The following is a 21438-nucleotide window of genomic DNA, read 5'->3' as shown; positions in this document are numbered from 1 at the left end:
TGTTAACGGGTCCCCCTTTCTCTCCTCTCTCATTTGTATCTGTCCCTGTTTCCACCAGACTTCGCTGGACTAGGAAAACCCAGGGCAGGACACATTCAGGCTCCCCTGTTTCTCCAGTGGCCTCCCCCACATGAGAAGCCTTTAGAGTCTGACAATAAGACTGTGGAAGAGAAAAAGGAGCCACAAAATTTCAAGGCATTTGTGAGCGTCTTCTTCATTATACCATGAAAACAGCAATTTGGGGCACTTCAGGCACCTGGCTAAATGGCTCTCATGCTCAATTACCCCAGTGTCCCCTGGGACATACCAATGCTTTCCCAAGGGGACCTCTCTTGTCAGAAACCTCCCTAGGTCCAGGCCTCTCATGTACAACATGGTATATCATGTGGTGAAATATTTCCCTTAGTACGTGCACCTTTGGGGCTACTTCAGTGCTAGCAGCTCACCTGAGGATGCCATGTTTCCTTGGCCCAGAGGATCAGGGGGATTCGGCAAACAGCAGGTTCCCCATTAGAGCTATTGGGGCAGCCACTTGCTCCTACTGTGGGCGTCAAAACTTTGAGCTAATGGCCCACTCTCCCCACCTGGCTGCACATGGCCACCTGGGGATGTTTCCCAAGGGTACTCCCTTTCCTCACCCATTCCCTTGTCTCTCTGTTGGCTGAGCACTTGTTCTGGACTCACCCACTCACAGTGTATGAGGACTGTTCCCAAGGAGCTGTGAGAGCAGGAACCAGAGGAAGACAGACCAAGAGGTAGGAGCACAGAGTCGGGGAGATTCCTGAAGGAGGCGCATTTCTGGGCACAGAAAGATCAGGGTGATCCCCCGAATGTGGTTCAGATGAGGGACATACTCAGAGGAGGGAAAACAAGGGACTTCATGGTGGCTGGGTAATACTGGAGAGCCAGGCTGCAGAGGCAAGGCTCCCCCAGAGCCCCACTGCTCTGAGTCATTTGCAGGTTCTGGTTCAACAATGAACACCCAGCTGTGGTGGCTCTGAGCCAACATGGCTGCAGTCATGTCAGGGGAAGCCACGCCGTTGTGCATTCCTGCTGCTCATCAGCAGTTAGTACAGTTAGTATTGTAAGTGCTGCTGCTTAGGATGTGTAGTGAGTGTAGCCAGGACGTCACCTGTGTCCTCACCTTGCAGGCAGCTCCTCATACAAGGAGGCCATCACGGGTCAATATGAGGTACTATGGACCCTTGGGCAGGGTAGATTTGCCAAGGTGAAACTAGCCAGGCAACTCCTAACAGGGCCCGGGTGTCCATGAATGTCATTCATAAAGGACAGCAGAGCTCCGTCCCCCACAGAGTATTGGCAGGAGAGGACCCAGTGGAGGCTCGAGTCACCCAACCTCATCCAGCTGTTCCATGTTATCGAGACAGGTGAGGACAGCTACGTTGTGATGGAGCACGGGAGCGGAGGAGAGGAGAACGGCAGCATGCAGGAGAGGCGGCCTGGGGACCTGGGGTCACCTCTGCTGCCTGCTGCTGCCCCAGGTGGGCGTGGCTCACAGGAGGCTGAGAGTGGAGGTATCCTGCTGGATGCTGCAGGAAAGAGAGAACTCGGTGACTGTGGACTGCACAGCAGGTCTCGGCTGGACCAGAACTCAGGACATTGTACAGGACTCCCTTACCACGTGCTCATGTCTTTGTTGGGTTAAAGGGCACGCTGATCCACTGAAGCTGTAGGGATCCTGGGAGTCACCTTCAAGTTTCTCTCCATGGGATATCCCAATGGAGGCAGAGGTGCTGTTTTAGGAGCTGATCCTCTGTAGAAGGTGCAGGACTTTCTTCCACCTTTCTATGGAAAAAAAGAGGGTCATTGGAACTCCTTCACTCCCTGCCCTATCCCCTGTGGGCATCAGGGCTGAACAAGGGAAGAAGAGTCCTTGGGATCTAATCATGATCCACTCCTCACCCCAGGGCCACAAACTCACTATACTCATGTTACTTGTGGGTTTCAACCCTGATGAGATCCAGGAGTCCTTGTTCAATGGAAAAGTGGATGAGGAGCTGATGGCCACGTGTCCAAGGCTGCAGAACCAGCCACCTCTCTGCTGGGCTTCAACATCACAGTTGAGTCCTGCTGTTGGCAGTTGGGCTTTGCCCATCCCCCAAAGTTCCATCTATCTTCTCTCAACCCCCCAAGGGATGCCCTTTGCCATGAGCTGCCCTTGCAACTTTACCTACTAGTTCTCAGAACATCACCTGCCTGAGGAGCACCAGGAATCCTGGCTCAAGGTATTTGCATATTCAGGTGTGCCTGGCAGTCTGTCCTTGCTATAGCACAAGCCCTAAGTGCAGGTGTGTGGGGGTTAATTACTCCCCAAGAACCAGAAGTTCAAGGGACACAGAGAAGGATGTCCCTCTCCATTATATCCACAAACCAAAGCTTGCCTATGCAAGTCAAGAGCCAGGAGTGTGAGGGTTTGACATATTTATCCCACATGAGTGTTGAGTGCCAAAGTCACACACCCTGAATTCAGGAACAAAGTGGCTCCAATGTAAGAAGAGAAGAGTGGAGGAGACCAAGTCAGAATCCCAGGAGGTGAGATTGCTAAGCTGCAGTTTACGCAGTTTCCTGTCTTTAGTCTATGCTTTGATCATAGTCTTTAAACATTAACAAGTCACAGTTGTGAGCAATGTGATCGCGTATGTGCACACACCACGGAATGATCTAGACTTGCATTTAACATGCTCATTAGTTTGGATAGATGCATTAGGATGGCTCCTTTCTAGAATCTAAGAAGTTGAACCTGAGACTCAGAGAGCAGAATGGCAGGTGCAGCTGGTCAGGGAGGGGAGAGGTGGGGGATGGAGATGGGTGAGGCCCAGTAGGAGGAGAAGTTCAGCCAGGCAGGAGGAGTCAGTCTGGAGATCCACTGACCAGCCTGGTGACTTAGTCAAGGACCGGGAACTGTACGAGTCAAAGATGTTAAAAAGGGAGAATTTTAACTTTATTCTTGCATTTAAAAGAGAGAACATGGGAACTCTGACCAGGTGTGGATTCCAGCTGTTTAAGAGAGAAGATGAATGTCCACACTGCTGCCCGCCAGGCCCACCTGCTCAGAGTCCTCTGTCCAGTCATGGTGAGGTGCACAGTGCTGGGGCCTCTGTGCCTGCAATCCCAGTCCAGAGGACATCTGGAGCAGGCCTGGCCGTCCACAGGACTGTGTGCAAGTCAGAGGTGAGCTGATGGCCTGGCTTCCAGCTGCCTGGAGATGAGACCTGGGTCCACACCTGTGGAGACATCAGAGACTGGACTGCTTTCCTGGGACACATCCCTTCCCTGCTCCATGTTTCTGGAAGGCAGATGCTTCTTACCAAGTTTCTCTTTCTTTCCAGTCTCACAGTCACAATGAGGCTCCTGAGAGACGGACTCAGGTGGTGTCCATCCAGACCAGGATCAGAGCCCCGTGTGCTTCTACTTGACCAGGGGTTAGATATAAAATTGATGGAGTGAACCAGAATCCTAGATGGAAAGGGAGGTGAGAGAAATATCAAGATGCGTGCAGCAGCCACAGCCAGGCCCCGTGCCTCTGATGGCACCTGGCTCTGAGCTGGATGCAGGAACAGGCAGCTGCTGTGTCACCTCTGTGAAATTGGTGGTGCTACTTCAGAAGGACAATGAACAGGTGGCTCCTTTGTCCTTCTGCATGGTGCTGAGACAGCCCTAGAGCAGGAGGAAGTCCTCTGCCCCAGCCTGTGGGGGAGTCAGAGAGGTGGTGTGGGTGGTCCTCAGGGCAGCTAGGTGTCACTGCACTGTGCTGCTCAGGTCCCTGACTGCACCATGCAGGAGTCTGGCCTTTCCACTGTGACCATTTCCTCTCCTTTAGCAGAGGCCCATTCACTCCTCCAAGATCCTTTGTCTCTAAGGGCCCTCCAGCCAGCCTGCCTTTCCAAGGTGTGGTCAGCATTCAGCCAGGGGTCCTTGGTGTTCTCAGGAGGATTTTTTTTTTATCAGCGTAGAGTATCTATGAGGAATGGAGGAGTGCTGTGGCAAGGAGGTTTCTCCCAAGGCAGTTTCCATGTTCCTGGAACCTTTGCTCCCATTTAGTCTGTGTTTTGTGTCTTCAGAATCCCATCAGGGAGCCTCCTCTGTGGATATAGTGGGCCTCATCTATCTCCTGGAAAGCCTCCAGGCCTCGTATATGGTCAGCCACCTCATGTGCACACTCTTCACCATGCAGGGCTTCTGCCCAGCAGTCACTGTGGCCAAGGACAGCACTAGGGTGCACAGAGTGCTTTACCCCAGGAGATGGTGGTTAGGAGAAGCAAGAAGCAGGCTTGGCCTATGGCAGGTCTCTTGAATACCTCTCCTCATCAAGGTGAGAAGTTTCTTGGTTCCCCAGGGTTTCTATGCCTTCTCTTCAAAATCAAAGTGATTTTGAAGTCTTGTTGACATGTGCCCCCCCCCCCCACCCCGGTGCTTACTGAGCCATCCTTGTCCTCTCTAGACGGATCTGGTGACTTTGTTGGCTCTCTAAGTTGGAGTCCTGCCCAATTGATTGCTCCCACTGGCCCTTCCTTTCCATGCACCGATCCTTCCAGTTTGACAACATCATCTCCCTCGGTTCTCTCAACACATGTGTTATTTTCTCTTGGGGCTTAACTGGGGTTCACCCTGTGAGCCCCATCATTTCCCCCATGCAGGTTCAGACTGAACCCTCCATCGAAGAACTCACTTTCCAACTGGGAGCAAAGGCTGGAGCTACCTACAATACAGACTCCCACACTCAGAGGTGTAAAGGGGGTCACAGAAATCCTGGAGCAGCCCCAGGAATCAGGGCACCTGACCCAGGCCTAGGTGTGACCAGAGGACGGGAAGGAGGCATCAAGTGGAGGGAGACCAGGCAGGTAGATGTACCCACGTCAGAGGTGGGGACCTGGCTGGGGAGTGGGGAACAAGCCCCTGGGTCCCAGGACAGCCCCCCTCTGCTGCACCTTGTCTGAGTCTCCAGACTGAAACCTCTGCAGGTCCACCCCGTGACAGGGCCACTGCAGTTACGGAGCTTCCAGGGTGAGGTCAGGCCTCTTCCTCCCACCTGTCCCTTTCCCCCTGTCAGAGCTGACCAAGAGCTCTCTAGGGGAACCTTGGGTAGGGACTGCAGCAGGGTGCTTTCCTCATTCCATTTGAGCCAGTCCTGCTGCTCAGGGAGACACCCTTTCTCCTCTGCTCTAGTCTGCTCCTTCTGTCCCAATAAAAATGCCTTTGTGGCCACTGTGTCCCTGAGGAGTAGGACCCTCCTGACTGGACTTAGATAAAGGGGTTGGTGACTGTGTAGCCAAAGGCCGAGGAGCAGGAGAAGGTGACAGGGGCAGTGGTGGAATCCGGGGATGAGGCTCATGGAGGGTGAGGGGATGTGGGGCAGCCTTGCCTGGGCCTGGGGACATGGTGCATCTCCCCCCTCACACAGAGGCTTCAGGAGGAGGAGTCAGTGGAGGGTCACGGCAGGATCCCAGCTGTGCACACCCAGCTGTGTGATGCCCAGAGACACTGCAGAGATGTCTCCTAGGACATCAATACAGTGGGCTGAGGAGAGACAGGGCCTCAGGCTCCCTGCTGGTCACTAGTGTGCACTGGGTTTCCTGGGCCATAGCTGGCCTGCAGTCAGCAGATGGCAGACAGGGGGACAGGGCTGGACCTGGGCAGCAGCAAACCCCATCACAGTGGCCAGGTGCCAGGGTTGCAGGATGGTCAGCTGTTGCCAGGGTCAGGGAGGAGGGCCATCCTCCAGGCCCAGCTGGGAGTGAGAGCCCCAGGGAATGCAGGGGTGAGGCCCACAGGGCCATGGCCCACAGAAGGTCAGCCCTGTTTCAGGAGGTACACGGTATGCCCTGTGTGATTTCCAGGAGAATCAAAGTACTCTGCAATGTGCTCATCACGAGGTTGAGTTCAGGACTTTTTTTAGCCTGGGTTTTTTCATTTTAAAAATTGGGATAAAAAGTGTAAGGAACTAGCAGCAGATGTGGGCAGATTTTGGATCCATGGGCACACATTGTCCTGAGTGTTTTAAAATATTAAATCATTTAAAATATTAAAACTTGATCTCCTGATCAGCACGTGATGAAACTAGGGCCCCATAGGTAAAGTACAGGTGATAAGAACTTTGGCACATTTCTTTGAAAACAGGGCACAGTTTAACTCACAACAGGCTCCCCTAGAGAAAAGGAGATATATGGCCCATTACAAGGAGAAGCACTCAGGAAATCAAAGCAGAAAAGAGAGCATAAGGGGAATATGTGTTCAGGACCCACGGGCCACACTAAGAAGTGGAAGTGTCATGGTGACAACCACTCTGTCATCTCCTATGTGCTACATGAAGGCCATCCTCAGAGAGGGAGGGCAGGGCCATCCTCAGAGAGGGAGGGCAGCCCCATCCCATGAGGGTGTGGTTACGCAGGTCCCCATGTCAGGGTGGATCAGGGACACAGCTGCTAACCACATGAGGGCAGCTAGGAGAGAGGCACAGGGGAGGAGCCTGGGGAAGGTGCCCTTTTGGATGGCATGCCAGGGCCCTGCTTCCATCCCAGCACCTCCCACTGTCCCACCTCGACCTACTAGTCCATTCAGTCAAGACCCCTCCGTGGAGTAATGCAGGGTGAGCTCAGAGCCCTCTTGGTTCAGTCATTTCCACAATGTGCCTCCTCTGGGCATGGTGGTGTTTGGAATCCAGCCTGCAACACAGGAGCCTGTGGGGGACATTCTGGGTCCTAACTGTAACTGCAGGGACACTCTGATGAGAAGGAGGCATATCTACCAGGAAGACTGAACAGCAGGTTCCAGGATGCTGGGTTGGAGGGGGTGGCTGTGTGGGGGATGGAGTGGGAGGGGCATGGCTGGGCAGGGGCCAGGGCAAACCGGATCCCTCAGAAGCTGGAGAAGGGAGAGGACCCAGACCCTGAGGGTCTCGTGGTCTTTGCTGGAATGTGGCAGAGAGCTCCAGAGTGGATGGACGGCAGCCTGCCTGGCCCTAGGGAGCTCCTGCAGCCTCATGGATGAGGGACAGGGACAGTGTTTAATCCCTGCCCAGTGACTAATCAGACTGGTATGGATCATGTCACCTGTGTCTTTTCCACTGGCCCAAAAGTGCTCAGAAAACCAAGCCCAGAGGGAACCTGAAAATGTGTCAGTGATGACCTCCCGGTGGGGGCCACGAAGGATTCCTGCCTGCTTTTCTACGTTCTGTATTTCACCAGAGGAAAACTAGAGGTGCATCATGTAAATTAGAGAAACTCCTCTTTTGCTTCAGGCCTAATATTATTTATTTCTGCCTTCAGGACAGAGATTCTAGGACTACAGGAGACCAGCTTCCCCCACCCCTCAAATCCAGAAACATTTTAGACAAAACATCACATAACCCCACATCAGTTATTTCCCATGGAATCCCACATCATAGATGTTTAGGGCTGTTCCAAGAGACAATGGTCTTCTCCTATACACCTTCTGGATCTGTTCAGGTGGAAGCCTGGGAGCAGAGGCCACCTATAGACATAAGCTACAAGGTGTCTGAGAGAGTAAAATTTCTGCTTTCAAGAGGTCGATGTACAGGTTGTCCAGGTAGCAATGAATGGCTCAGGTGGAGGACAAGCAGGTCTGTGGTATGCACCACAGAGAGTTAGGAGTGGAGCTCAGCACAGAGGAAAAACAAGTCACCAACACAGTCACTTGAACCTTGGTCTCTAGAGTGACCTGGAGGCTATTATCTGAGCAGTCTCAAGAGGACAGTCACACACTGCACTGCTCATGGGACGCTGACTCTCTAAGCCCTTGATTTGAGTCCAATGTGCCCTCCACTCTGAGGGTACAGCGATCAGCTCTGCCCCTTGTTTGCCTGTCACCCTTTGGGTACCATGTGGCAGGTGAAGTACTGAAGCTCACTGACCCAAGAGTGGTTTCAGTGATGCCTGGACCTTGGGACATAGGTGAGAAAACCTGAGTGTCACATTCTGCTCAGGAATGCCCAGTTGACTAAGCTCCAGTGACCCACAGGCATGGACCCCCAAGGCGGGCCCTCTGGATAACAGCCATCTTACCTATCTCCTCCTCTTCTCACCTCTCCACACCTTGGCCTTCACCTTTCAAATCAGCCTTGGCATCAACCAGACTCTTACTTCCCTGTCTGTCTGAAGCAGTCAGCTGGCAGCTTCCAGATCCTGAGCATGTACAATGTGAAGGTGTCACCCTGGCTTGGAAGACCTATTGGGTAGAGCAGTGATTGACAGGAGTGAGGGCGGGTACTAAGATCTCATGCCATTCCTAAAAGTTGGGAAAATCATTCCATTTATGGTTCTCCTGTGTGTCTGGGGACAACCACAGGTCTGCAGGCTGCTCTTGCCCTCCAACTGTCATTGTTTACTCTCAGTGGCACCAACACTGTGGTCAAACTCACATGCACTCACACACACATGCAGTTGTGCCAGCACACATGTGCACATGCATGCTCTCAGGGGTACAGGCATGCATATTGTCCTGTATGCATACATATTGCACAAACACACAAGCACAGAGGCCTAATCTTCCCAGGGAGGAAGAGAGAACAGAATGAGAGGGATGGGAGCAGGGACCCAATAGCACTTCAACATCCTGCCCCAGGGACCTGACATCCTCCAATAGGAGCGAGTTCTTAATGGTTCCACCAACCTACCTGGAGTCCCACCAGCTAGGATCAAGCCTGCCATGAAGGGGGCCTTGGAGGGACATTTCACCTCTAAGCTAAGCAGTGTCCTGGGGAACAATTCTCTACAATAGCAGAATATCACGGAATGTACTTTTTCTTATTTTCTGGTTCAGAGTGGGGGATAAAATCCAGGGCCTCACACACAGCCACCTACCACAATTAAACAGGAACTGAATTCCTTTGGTATAGACATCTAGGTCTTTAGAAGAGAAAGTCATTACAGATTTTTCAAACTAGAACAGAAAAGGCCATTGACGTATCCTAGCAAGTAAATCTCAAACTCCATAGCACACGAGGCAGGCATCCTCTTTTTTTTTTCTTATGCAAAGATCCTTGAAAACCTGTGAGAAAAGCTCTGTGGATTCTCCCCTAACACGAGTGGTTCATTTCCTTCTCTATTCTAGGGAGGGATGAGAAATGCAGCAGACCACCCCTCCTGGGCTGGACTTCAAGTCTTCATGGTCCAGTATGGAGGGTGCCCCAGGGTCCACGAGGACTCATCAGTGCTTTCCCAAGGGGAACCGTTCCTGTGCCCTGCCCCTCCTGTACGACATGGCGTGTCATTGGAGGAAACTTTCCTTATCAGATGGGCCTCAGGGTTTACCTGAGGATGAGGTAGGCGCTCACGAGAGAGGATGCCACGTTTCCTTGACCCAATGGGACAAGTGACATTCTGCACATAGCAGTTCAACCCTTGGAGATTTGGGCTTACCCCTGTGTTCATGGGGGCACCTGGGGGTCTGGGACACGGCTAGCCTGCTGGTGACTTTTTTGTTATATTTTGCTGTTAATTTTTCCCTAATAATTTTTCTTTTCCTTTGCTTCTTTCCATGTTTTTGTTACTTTAAAATGTTTCCCTATTACTTTCTCTGCCACCTTTGTCATTTTTGTTAATCCATTGGATGGGTGCCACATTTTTACCCTGTATAAATTTGTGGACTTGATTTATACTGCTGTTGATCAAACCAAGGGCCTTGTGCAGCCTGATATAAATCTGCAGTTTAATATACTCTCCCTTTAAACTTTCCCTCTTATTCCCCGTTTGCATTTTTCCTTGTACTATTTATCATGTTTTTTTTAAAACCTAGTATCATCATTTCTTAAAGCTTGTTCCTTAGGGACTGACTCTCATGGGTACACTTAGAATGGAATGTACTTTTTCTGTGTTAAGTGTAGTTTCTGCCCCAGAACCACCCAGTGTGGAGGCTGGTCCCAAGGAGCCATGAGAACAAGAAAGAGCCAGACAGACCTAGAGTAGGGAGGAGAGCAGTTTATTCAAAGACTTCCCATGGAAGCTGGGTGTAGAGCACTGAACCACCACCCGTGTCCCGGCACAGTGGGTCAGAAAGAAGGGCAGGTGTACAGATTAGGGCAAAAGTGACTTCACTCTGCCGGCTTGGATCTGGTTCATATTTGCTAATATTTAAAGGTGGGGTACAACCAGGAACTGGATCTGGTTGAAAAGCCCCTAAACTACACTGACGGTTTAAGTCTCTTTTTGGTGGCAGTCAAAGTGTTCAGGAAAAGCCACCCTGAGTTCTTGGGCCAACATGGTAGTGATGAGTCGCAATGGTGGCATTCAGGTGAAGCTAAATCTATATGTGCCACCCCTCGTCTTGGCTCTTACAATCTCACACGCCCCCTCTTCCGCGATAAGCCCTGAGCCTGCGAGGGGGGTCCCAGGCTTGCAGAGGTGGTGCCACATGACGACATTTGTCTAGCACGTAAGCAGCATCCACAGAGCTCTAGAGGCACGTTCATGAAAAGAGAGAGGTTATCAAATGATAAGGACAATCAATTTTCTCTATCAGAAGCCACTGCATTAAAACCACGGCTGAGAATGTCTCCTATGAGGGGAGAAAGCAGAGAAGGCTTTAATTAGAGTCTCCATGTGTGATACCAAGTGGGCAACATTGGCTGCTCTGCTTTCCTTCTGTCTCAGGCCAGGGAGTGTCCATGGTAGGACATACTGCAGCAGCAGTCCAGATGCTCACCAAGCAATCTGCCCACCAAACAATCTCAGGGATGGCCCATTCCATCTTCAAGTGAGATCCCAGGCACTGGGACAGCCCCGGGGTACCAGAACATTTGTACAGGAACAAGGGTCAATGCCATCTGTACCTCATGAGAAGCCGAGGGCTATGCCAGAGCACATTAAGGTTTATGGAACGGGCCACCCACCCACCCTAGAGAGGTGGCCAGTGAGCACTATGACTCAAAATCTAGGCCAGGCTTTACCGTGCAACCTGGAGTAGAAATTCCCCACAGAGACCTCGAGTGTCTTTCCTGGCAGAACGCCATCCAGCCTCTTCTCAGGGACAAAGGACATTACTAGTAAATATGGACCAGTGCCCTCCTTCCCTGGGAGGACCAGGGGATGATCCCTTGCCCATGGGGTTCCCAGTGGGCCACCAGGGTCCTGAGTCCTGGCCACCTCAGCCCCACCCCTGGTCACAGAGAGTGAGGAGGGGTACATGTCGAGTGGCCTCAGGGCCAGAGCTGGGATTCCCTGACCTTCCTGCACAGGGGGAAAGGCTGGAGCAGTGGTCCCTCTCCAGCTCCCTGCACAAGGTTCCCCAGGTGCAGTGGAGCCTTCCCATCGTTCCCTGGGAGGCCACCAGGGAGCCAGTCACACCACGCCAGCTTTCTGGTTGTTAACGGGTCCCCCTTTCTCTCCTCTCTCATTTGTTCTGTCCCTGTTTCCACCAGACTTCGCTGGACTAGGAAAACCCAGGGCAGGACACATTCAGGCTCCTATTTCTCCAATGGCCTCCCCCCACGTGATAAACCTCTCATCTCACAATCAGGCTGCGTGGGGGAGAGACGGGACACACAATTCTAGAGGCATATTCAGTCCGTTTTACACGACCCAAAAGAGAGCAATTGTAGCTACTTGAGGCTCCTGGGCATAGGTGACAATCATAAGCTCAATTGCCCCGGGGTCCACGGGGACTCGCCAGTACTTCCCCAAGGAGAACTGTTCTTGTCAGAAACCTTCCCAGGGCCATGCCCCTCATGTACGACATGGAATATCATTGGATGAAATTATTTTCTCTATCAGATGGGCCTTAGGGTTTACCTGAGGGTGAGGTGGGCGCTCACATGAGGATGCCAAGTTTCCTTAACCCCATGGGACAAGTGACATTCCGCAAACAGCAGTTCAACCCTTGGAGATTTGGGCTTATCTGTGTTCATGCTGTGGGCCCCAATCATTGAGCACAGGGCCCCATCTTCCCACCTGGCTGCACATGGCCACCTGGGGATGTTTCCCAAGGGTGCTCCCTTTCCTCACCCATTTCCTTGGTCTCTCTGTTGGCTGAGCACTTGTTCTGGACTCACCCACTCACAGTGTATGAGGACTGTTCCCAAGGAGCTGTGAGAGCAAGAACCAGAGGAAGACAGACCAAGAGGTAGGAGCACAGAGCCGGGGAAATTCCTGAAGGAGGCGCATTTCTGGGCACAGAAAGATCAGGGTGATCCCCCAAATGTGGTTCAGATGAGGGACATACTCAGAGGAGGGAAAACAAGGGACTTCATGGTGGCTGGGTAATACTGGAGAGCCAGGCTGCAGAGGCAAGGCTCCCCCAGAGCCCCACTGCTCTGAGTCATTTGCAGGTTCTGGTTCAACAATGAACACCCAGCTGTGGTGGCTCTGAGCCAACATGGCTGCAGTCATGTCAGGGGAAGCCACGCCGTTGTGCACTAGTGCTGCTCGTCAGCAGTTAGTACAGTTAGTATTGTAAGTGCTGCTGCTTAGGATGTGTAGTGAGTGTAGCCAGGACGTCACCTGTGTCCTCACCTTGCAGGCAGCTCCTCATACAAGGAGGCCATCACGGGTCAATATCGGGTACTATGGACCCTTGGGCAGGGTAGATTTGCCAAGGTGAAACTAGCCAGGCAACTCCTAACAGGGCCCGGGTGTCCATGAATGTCATTCAGAAAGGACAGCAGAGCTCCTCCATCCACCACAGAGTATTGGCAGGAGAGAACACAGCAGAGGCTCAAGTCACCCAATGTCATCCAGCTGTTCCATGTTATCGAGACAGGTGAGGACAGCTACGTTGTGATGGAGCACTCAAGCGGAGGTGAGGAGGACGGCAGCATGCAGAAGAGGAGGCCTGGGGACCTAGGGTCACCTCTGCTGCCTACTGCTGCCCCAGGTGGGCGTGGCTCACAGGAGGCTGAGAGTGGAGGTATACTGCTGGATTCTGCAGGGAAGACAGAACTCGGTGACTGTGGACTGCACAGCAGGTCTCAGTTGGACCAGAACTCAGGACATTGAGCAGGACTCCCTTACCATGTCCCAGATCTGTGGTGGGTTGAGGAGCACAATGATCCACTGAAGCTGTAGGGATCCTGGGAGTCACCTTCAAGATCCTCCTCATGGGATTCCCCTTTGGAGGCAGGCAATGTTATCCTGGTTTGGAAGCTGATCCTCTATTGAATTCTTATACAGAATGGTGAATCTAGCAGTTTCCAGCTAGGAGCTGGCGGGGGGGGGGTGTTAAGAAAATAGACTCACAGATGCAGATTTTGAAATTAACAGCTGGGGTCTGGTGGGCTGCTGCTCTCTGATGAAGAAGCAAGTCTAAAGAATTATGCCAGCAATCTTTATTGTCTCAATATCAGATTAAAGTCTATGCAAGCATTATTCTTTGTATTCATAAAATTTACAGAGTTAGCAACATTATGCAGCTTATTCCCCCAGTTATATTCTACAGTAGCAATGGCAAAGTTAGGAGCTTTGTTTAGTTCTCAAGAAAGTCCCATTGTTTAAAGTGACTGTCATGGGGGCAGGTTTAGAAGTGGCAGAGATGGTGAAACATTGTTTTTGTTTAGCAAAAGATTACCTCTATTCCCACAAGCTATGTGCCTGAGATCAAGATCAAGGTTGATAAGACTCTAGCACAGAGCCTCCTCCTAGAGGGCATTATCACAGCAGCTAAGCATCCTGCATGTTTGCACAGAAACTTTCCTAGGCACCAAGCATGCCACAGCCATGAAGTCATCAGAGACCCCAGTCTCAGACACCGCTCTCCCATTCTCTGTCTCTACTCTCCATAGTGGAAGGTGCAGGACTCTCTTCCAATTTCCATGGAAAAGGAAAATGTCATTGGAACTTCCTCACACCCACACTGGACTGCCTGTGGGCACCAGAGCTGAGCAGGAGAGGAAAAGTCACTGGGACCTAATAGTAAGCCACTCCTCACCCCAGGGCCACAAACTCACAACGTTCATGTTCCTTGTGGATTTTGACCCTGATGACATCCAGGAGTCCTTGTTCAATGGGAGAGTGGATAACGAATGACGAACATGTAGACGAGGCTCCAGAAACAGACATCCCAGGTTGTTGGGCTCCAAAGTCACAGTTGGGCCCTGCTGTTGGCAGTTGGGCCTTGCCCATCCCCCGAAGTTCCATCTACCTTCTCTCAACCCCCTGAGAGATGACTGGTGTCCCGAGCCTGCCCTTCCAACTTCACATATTCGTCCTCTGAACATCACCTGCCTGACAGGCACCAGGCATCAGGGTTCAAGGGCTGAGATGGGCCAGTGTGCCTGCCATGTTTGTGTTTTCAGAAAACTATCAGGGAGCCTCCTCTTTAGATACAGTGTGGATCAGCTACGTTCTGGAGTGTCCCCAGACCTCATGCATGGTCAGCCACAACATGTGTACAGTCTTCACTCTACAGTGTCCTTGCCCAGAAGTCATGGTGGCCAAGGACAGCACTAGGGTGCAAACAGTGCTTTACCCCCAGGAGATGGTGGCCAGCAGAAGCCAGAAGCAGGCTGGGCACATGTGGGGATCCCTCTCCAGATCAGGATGAGAGGCTCCTCAGTGCCCATAGTTGCTGTGCCTTCTCCTTAAAAGCCCAGTGAGTGAGTGGCAGCCTTGTTGTCCTTGAGCCCCACTGTGGTTATTGAGCCATCCTGAGTCCCCTTCAGAATGTCTCTAGGATGAACTGGTGACTTTAGTGATCCTCTGAGTTTGAATCCTGCCCAATTGATTGCTCCCACTGGCCCTTCCTTTCCATGCACTGATCCATCCAGTTTGACAACATCATCTCCCTCAGTTCTCTCAACACATGTGTTATTTTCTCTTGGGGCTTAACTGGGGTTCACCCTGCGAGCTCCATCATTTCCCCCATGCAGGTTCAGACTGAAACCTCCATCGAAGAACTCACTTTCCAACTGGGAGCAAAGGCTGGAACTACCTACAATACAGACTCCCACACTCAGAGGTGTAAAGAGGGTCACAGAAGGGCTGGGTATGTGGCTCAAAGCGGTAGTGCGCTCGCCTAGCATGCGTGTGGCCCGGGTTCGATCCTCAGCACCACATACAAACTAAGATGTTGTGTCCGCCAAATACTAAAAAATAAATATTAAAATTCTCTCTCTCTCTCCCACTCTTTAAAAAAAAAAAAAGAGGGTCACAGAAATCCTGGAGCAGCCCCAGGAATCAGTGCAGCTGACCCAGGCCTAGGTGTGTAAAGGTCAGGTGAGCATTGGAGGAAGAGACCACCAAGAGACTGTCTCATGCAACAGCAAAGGGTTTATTGGAGGTCCAGCATGCTGGGGCTCAGAGCTCACTTGAATAGAGCAGAGAGCCCCGAGAACAGCTTAAGCAGAGCTTATATACTTTCCTTGGAGAGGGCAGGGAGGGAAGTTCATTGATGGGTCAGGGCGAGTGGGCGGTTTGCGTGCAACCGAGTGAGGAAGTACATTCTACGGTTTAGCAGTTGGGGACAGCACATTCTGGGAACAAGATTAGCAAACAGTTCTCAAGATTTCAACAGTGTTTTGTTAAGCATATAGAAAAACAGGAAGTGGCAAGTACCTATTTTATTAACCTTTCATTCTCCACTTCTTCTTCTGGCTACTTTTAATCTTAAAAGTGATCATTGGGGGGTGTCACATTCTATGTCTGCTAGTGGGGTATATTGTTGTCTGATTACCATAAGTTTAACTTGTCCAATTTGAGCTTGGAGAAAGGAAACTACATGGTTGAGCAAACAGGTTCCTACAGTTAGCAATAATATGAGGATTATTAAAGGACCAGCCAGGGCTGATTAGTTAACCAGGGGGACTGTGTGAACCAAGACTCAAACCACCCTTTTTGGGCCTCTCTCTCTCGCTGACGCTCTTCAAGGCATCTTTTTAAGTTACTCATAGATTCTTTTACAACTCCAATATGGTCGGCATAAAAACAACATTTTTCCCTCAATGCAGCACAAAGGCCCCCTTCTTTCATGGAGAGGAGGTCCAACCCTCACCTGTTCTGTAAAACAACTTCAGAGAGAGAGGTTAAAGATTCCTGCAAAGCTGTGATGGAGGTTTCTAATGTCTTTAAGTTTTGGTCTATTGCTGCTTCTAATTGGGTCATTTGTTGTGTCCCACGGACCAGGGCAGTGGTTCCTGTGCCCACCCCTGCAGCAACTCCTATTCCTAATAGGATGGCTAAAGTGAGGGATACAGGTTCCCGGCGGAACCAGGTTGTATGCTCCCCTATTTGATCTTCAAACAAACCTGTGTCATGATAGAGCACTCTGGGAAACATCTGCACCATTACACAATAATTTACAGAGCTGTTAAATACCTGGGCTGAAATGCAAGGAGTTAACCCTGAGTCACATGCCCACCAGGTTCCATTTTCAGGGGTAAGGAAACCCTGTGTGTTGCTAATTTTTTTTTATCTGGGTACATAAGTGTGTTTACTTTTAGGTGGGGACCCTAGACATAAGCCTGCCCCGGTTACTTCTGGGAGGGTTAACTTAGGATTTTCATCCCAATTACAGGAGGAACTCTGCGCTTTTACTGCATAAGTCCCGTCAACTGCTATCCCTTCATAGTAAGGAGGAGCAGCGGAGAGACAGAGCCAACAAGACTGAGTGAGGTCTGGTTGTGTGGAATTCAGTACCGCAAAGGCTCCTTCGATTAGCCCCCAGGGGGAGGGGTTCACTTCACTCTGGATTGGGGAAGTAAACGAAGGCGAAACTTGAGGAGTATGGGAAAGTGAAGGGATCCTAGTAGATTTAGATTTGGGAGGTCTATGAGGCCTAATTCCTGGCTTGAGGGGATTGGGCCCTATGGCTAAGGGAATTTCGTTTTTTTTTTTTCAAACCGGATAGTGAACCAAAGGCCACAATCATATCCTGTGGTGTAAAATCGCATTCCATAGGTTTTTCCTGAAAGCCATGCCCAGATATTTCGGTTTCTTCCTTTGGAGGTGAAGGTTATATTTAGGGGGTTACATTGGCTACTTGTGTCACATGGAGTAGGGTCAGCTAGTCCAGAAGTCCCCGCTTGGGGGTCCCATTTAAATGGGAGACATTGTTCGGGACTTAGTATTATTTTTTCCTACCCGAATCAGACTATCAGGGGAGTTTGAGTTCCACCAGGCAGCGCCTGTATGCTCACATCCCTATGACTTACAGAAGAAGTCAACTTTTCCCCCACACAGCTGTGACTGTTTGCGGCTCCCATAGGCCACCGGGCAAACATAGTAATCTAGGCTAGCCAAGCTGCATCTGGCTCGCATGTCCCTACACCCATAATGTTTGTTTCCATTATCTATGGTACGGAAGGGGTTTAATGGAATTTTAGTGGGATCCTCTTCATCAGGGATATCCCAATAGGAAAGACCTATAGCCAGCTGACAAATGTCTGGGTGGAGAGATGGCCATCAGGTCCCTAAGGGGGCTGTGTGCGAGACAGACCATACTTCTTGTCCAGTAGGATTTATGATCTGCCATCGCTGCTGAACGGGCTGATGGGGATTAGGACTGCTGGCGGTCAAGGGGAGAGTCCATAGCCCTATCCACATGGCGAATACGCAATTTGAAAGGGTTACCAGTCTTTTCCAGTTTCCAGCCAGAGTCTGGACAGGGTGCAGGCTTGAGATGAGAGGCATGGATCCAGGAAGTGATTCCATCTACCTTTACCGCTGTAGGTGTTATAAGTAGCCATAATAAGTAGTTATCAGGACCATACCCCCCTGGTATGGTCCTTTCCAGCGGGGTTCCAGGGATGACACCTGATGTCTTACGTAGACGAAGTTTCCCACTTGATATTGGTGTGGAGTCCCTTCGTCCCCAGGTTGGTAGGCAGTGGCCAGCTGTTTCCACAGGTATCGCTGGGTTCTTTTAAGAGCTTTAAGTCTGTCAAGCAAGGGAGTGTGGAAGGAATCATTAGGTCTTAGCGTTGGGGTCAGGTCCCTTACTGGAGGAGGGGCACCATAGAGAATTTCATAGGGGGTGAGGTTACACAAAGAAACAGAGGGAGTATTTCTTGCACGAAACAGTGCATAAGGCAGGAGCATAGTCCAATCTTTTATGCTGGTCTCTAAGCTTAATTTCGTTAAGGTCTCTTTAATGGTTCTAGTCATTCTTTCTACCTGTCCTGAGCTCTGGGGTCTATAAGCACAATGTAACTTCCAACTAATCCCCAGAGTCCTGGCTAACCCTTGACTTACCTGGGCCACGAACGCCGGTCCATTATCAGACCCTATTACCTTAGGCAGGCCATTACTTGGAAAAATATCTTCCAGGATCTTCTTGACCATCATTTGTGCCGTTTCTTTTTTTGTGGGGAAGGCTTCAATCCATCCTGAAAATGTATCTACAAAGACGGAGATATTTAAGTCCATACCTTGCTGGCTTAATTTCAGTAAAGTCCATTTCCCAGAATTGTCCTGGTCTGGTTCCTCGTACGCGCTTTCCTGCAGGAAGCTTGAAAGGGTAAGCATTAACCAATTGACAGACTCGACAGGCTTTTGTTACCTGTTCAGCTATTTCCTTTCGCTGTGAGTCGGTTAGTGGAAAACTCTGTTCCTGATCCTTCAGGAATGCCTGCAGTTTCTTTGAACCAAGGTGAGTGACTTGATGTACATTTTCTACTGACATAGTCAAAGCCGTGACTATAGGAGTTTTTACTGAAGGATTTAGAAATTCCACTTGGGGGCCTTCAGGGTTAAAAGTTATTCTGGCCCGGATCTTGGTGAGCAGATCCCTGCCCATCAATGGGGCCGGGCATTCTGGGATTACTAGGAAGGAGGAAGGAGTGATGGACTTTTCCTCTCCCTAGGTCCATGGTCCTCTTAGTTGTCCAAGCCCGATATTTACTGCCATTAGTCCCTTGAACCAGAGACCTTTTATTTGACAGAGGGCCCAATGGGGTCTTAAGGGCTGAGTATACTGCCCCTGTATCCACTTCAAAATTTACTGGGGTCCCCTCCACTTCAAAAGTTACCCTGAGCTCGGGGAGGGGATCCGAGCCCCGACTTTCCTAGTCATCCTCCAGAGTTAGAATGGCTGGCTGGTGTGGCTACTTCTTTCTAGAGCACTCTTTGGCCCAGTGTCCTTTTTCTTTACAGTAGGCACATTGATCTGAGGCCAGGGGTGGCTTCTGGCGTGGGCCCAGATATCCCTTTCTGTCTCCCTGTCTCCTAACTTCTGGCCTATTTGCTGTTGTGACCAGGACCTTAGCCAATGCCTTAGTCTGTCTTTTGCTTCTCTCATCCTCCCTTTGCTCCCTTTCTTTCTCCCTTCTTTGTTCCTTCTCTTCCTCAGTTTCTCTCTTATAGTATGCCCTCTCGGCTTCTTAAATCTCTCAAAGTCATATCGTGTAATCCATCTAAGCATTGTAACTTTCTTTTAATATCCAGGGCAGCTTGCCCAATAAAGGCCATCGTGACAGATGCCTTTTGATCCTCTGCCTGAGGATCAAAAGGAGTATATCTCCTATATGCCTCCATAATTCTCTCCAGAAACATAGAGGGAGATTCATCAAGCCCTTGAATAATCTCTCTTACCTTGGCCAAATTAGTCGATTGCCTAGCGGCCACTCAGAGACCCACTATTAGAGCCCGGCGATAAGTGGACAGATGCTCCCTACCTTCAAAGGTGTTGGGGTCCCAGTTGGGTCGGTTCAAGGGAAAGCCGGCTTCAATTATGTTGGGAAGTTATGTCGGTCACCCATCTGGTCCGAGGATATTTTTTTCCTAGCTTCCAGGAGGATTCTCTCTCATTCCTCTGTCGTGAAGAGAGTCCCTAGGAGTTGTTGGCAGTCATCCCAAGTAGGCTGATGTGAAAACATCAACGACTCAACCAGACCTGTGAGCCGGGTGGGGTCCTCGGAAAAAGGGGGATTGTTATTTTTCCACTAATATAGGTCTGAAGAGGAGAAAGGCCAATACTGGTAGGCTTGCATTTCTCCCCCATGGCCATCGTCAATCATTGGCCCGTAGGGACGGAGGGGGAGCATCACGGGGGCTTCAGGGTTTTCAATCATTCGCCGCCGGTGAGTTCCTTTAGCTGGGCCAGCTTCCTCCAGGGGAGGAGAAGCTGTGCCGCGAGGGAGTCATCTGGAGGGCGCTGGGCCAGCCTAGCTTCCTCCAATGGCGGAGAGGCTGAGTCAGCAGCAGGGGAATCACTTAGAGGGTGTTGGGGGTTGGGGGACGAGGGCAGGGGATAAGGAGGGGGAGGAGAGTCCAGTAGACTCAAATCTTGAGACTCAGGGAGAACAGAGGGTGGAGGAGGAGGAGGAGCAGAGGGTTTGAGAGATAGAATCTTGGGGGAAGGAGTAGGAGCGGGGGCAGGGACAAGGAAAGACTTCACTCATGGAGGAGGAGATTTGCAGAGGTCCTGCAAAGTTAAGATATACGGCTGTTGATCTGGATGGCTATGTGGCCCCGGCTGAAAGACAATATCTCTGACTTTTCGAATTAGTGGGAAGTAGAAAGATCCTTCTGGGGACCATCCGACTCCAAAGGTGGGCCATTCTGAGGCACAGAGAGTCTGCCAGGTCCGGCGTTTTACTGAAAAAGAAAGATTCTGAGCCCTTAAGCAGACTTCGGTCCAGTGATCAAGGATCAGGGACAGAGGCGTTGAAGTGCTCTGTCCCATAATGAAAGATACACAGTGAAACCAATGACACATGACAAAGACAAGACAAGACAATAAAGACAGACAATGGATGTCCAACACTGAGACCAGGACTGAGTAGCCGGCAAAACCCGGTGGGCTGGAAATACCGAATCCGAAACAAAATATCACCGAGTTGAGGAGACTATTGTTCCTTGATTTCCCAAGTCCTCTGGGGCGACCCCCAGGGACGTGGCCTGTGGCTCTGTGACACATCTGTCAGCCACCGTCGGAGAGAGCTCATGCTCTTCACCGACAGCCACTTTGCCAAGCCCTAACCTGAAACCTGAAACCAGAAAGAGGCGCCTTACTTACCCCGAGAGGAGTCCATTGGGGTCTTTCGTCCGCTGCTGCCGGATCTCGGTGGAACCTCCAGATGTAAAGGTCGGGTGAGCGTCAGAGGAAGAAACCAACAAGAGACTGTCTCATGCAACAGCAAAGGGTTTATTGGGGGTCCAGCATGCTGGGGCTCAGAGCTCACTTGAATAGAGCAGAGAGCCCCGGGAACAGCTTAAGCAGAGCTTATATACTTTCCTTGGAGAGGGCAGGGACTTCACATACAGCATAGCCAATCCATTGCATGGTTTCTGGGAGGGGTTGTTTTCATAGAGCAACCAGATGGTCAGGGGAGATTTCAACATACATTTAGTGGGCATTTCCGGGAGTTGTTTTCAACTTCTACATGAGTTTTAGGTTCCAGGAAAACAGAACTTAATTCTTACATTCTTAACCTTTTCAATGCACCCCCCCCTGCAGCATAGCTCTCTGGGGACCCCTGTGTCATGCTTCCCTCCACCCTAGACACTGAGTAGTAAAGGCAGAGAAGCAAATACT

Source organism: Ictidomys tridecemlineatus, chromosome 13 (genome assembly GCF_052094955.1).
Source record: "Ictidomys tridecemlineatus isolate mIctTri1 chromosome 13, mIctTri1.hap1, whole genome shotgun sequence".
Lineage (NCBI taxonomy): Eukaryota > Metazoa > Chordata > Mammalia > Rodentia > Sciuridae > Ictidomys > Ictidomys tridecemlineatus.
This window is presented reverse-complemented; position numbering follows the sequence as displayed.